The 1782-nt window shown below is 39.2% G+C and overlaps 1 non-coding gene across 1 annotated transcript; it reads right to left on the bottom strand.

Moving 5' to 3' along the window:
- Positions 1 to 746: 746 nt before the first annotated feature.
- On the bottom strand, positions 747 to 817 carry trnan-guu. The gene has a single exon. It is a non-coding gene; the product is annotated as a tRNA-Asn (tRNA).
- Positions 818 to 1782: the final 965 nt, after the last annotated feature.

The raw sequence follows: 1782 nt of genomic DNA, 5'->3' as shown, positions 1-1782 counted from the left end.
TTCCGGCAGGTCTGTTGAGCTGGCTGGAGCAAAAACTCGGCCGGCACAGTGGCTCGCTCCAGACAGGGTTTGGACACCCTTGGCTTAGAGTGTCCTTTGTTTTATTTCAGCCATGCCTGTTGCTGGGGATCACAGTTTGAACAAGCAGAGCAGGCCGATAACACATGCACAATCAAACCAGGAGTTAAAATTCGCTTCAGGAGAGAGCGCGTCACTGAATGCAAACGCCCTAATGTCCAAAGGCAAAAGTGTGCATACAGCAAAAATTGAGGACCCAACCTTCCAACCGAAACTGAAAATACAAAGATGCTACTAGGAGGTGACAAATCGATTGACCTCTCTTGTCCAAACTCCTGAGAGGCTACAACGTTCAGGCAACTTCCCAAAAAAAAATCCAGGCATGGGAGTTCTGTCCTTGCCTGTGTGCATACATACAACCATATTTTCGTGGCATTTTGTGGTACTCCTAGAGGGAGTTTTGAGCAGGACCTCCCTGAAACACAGGCCTCCACCTCCCGGAACAAAACATGAACACTCCGTGTACACGCCCTACAGCAAAATTGAGCTGACAGAAACCTTCGCTACCACCCTTTGTCTCTTCTTAACACAAGGCAACTGACAAAGCTGTAAACGCTCAAAAGGGGCTACGAATGCTGCTCCACGCATGCGTTAAGCGGACACGCTGTCTCGCCTGCTAAATTCTGTGTTTGCCGACACCACGGCGAACGGCAGCGAAAAGCTTCCTTCGTCCCTGGGTGGGCTCGAACCACCAACCTTTCGGTTAACAGCCGAACGCGCTAGCCGATTGCGCCAAAGCTGGGGAACAATAGTCTGTTAAGGAGGGGGGAGAAATGGAAGAGAGGAAAGAAGAGAAAAAGAAGGAAAAAAGAGGGAAAAAAGGGAAAAAATGAGGAGAAAAGAGAAGAAAGGGACTTTTATGCCTCTACCCTCCTAAGTAATGTTTTAGGAAGTGTATGTTTGCAATAAATTATTTTTAAAACATTTTTTTTTCTATTTTCCTATACGTCTATATAGGAGAAAGGTTGATCACAAGGTTGCCGGTTCGAATCCCCACCGTTGCCAGAAATTGAAAGTTGTTACTTAATGCTGTAAATCGCCATTTTTTTCGTCAGTAAAACTCACACAAAAGATGTCCACATTAATGAAATTAGTTCTGAAATGACAAATGCACATTTTATTAATTTATATTACTGGTTGTTATTTTATTCACAGTTCTGAGTTTTTGCACTTTTAGTTTAAATATATTTCTGCTGCAGTTATTTTCTAAAAAAGTAAAAAATAGTAAATTTATTTTCCAAAGAATCCTCAAATTTCTCAACATTTTCAAAGTGCCTATAAGCTTTGAATGATACTGTAGAAAAGTAAAACATACAAAAAAAAAAAGAGTTAATCATGACAACTTTTATTTTTCAATCAGTCATAGCCACTTATTGTAATTGTAATTCTTTGAATCATTCACATTTTTATTCTTTTAGTTATTATGTTGCATATGCAAAAGAACAGAAAACACAAAAAAAATGCGATATAAATACAAATAAAATAATATTTAAGGCTCTTGTGCATTAATTGCAAGCGCAAAAGAACGGAAAGCACAGACCATTACACAAATATAAAACTTTAAAATTTCCCATGGCTCTTGTTTAGACTTTAGTGAGTGCAAAATAACAGAAAAACACAGAACAATACACATGAATAAATATTTAAATATCCATGACTCTTTGTGCACTTTGCAAAGTGCAAAAAGAACAGAAAACAAAACTA

This window comes from Cyprinus carpio, unplaced genomic scaffold (genome assembly GCF_018340385.1).
Source record: "Cyprinus carpio isolate SPL01 unplaced genomic scaffold, ASM1834038v1 S000004421, whole genome shotgun sequence".
NCBI lineage: Eukaryota > Metazoa > Chordata > Actinopteri > Cypriniformes > Cyprinidae > Cyprinus > Cyprinus carpio.
This window is presented reverse-complemented; position numbering and strand designations above follow the sequence as displayed.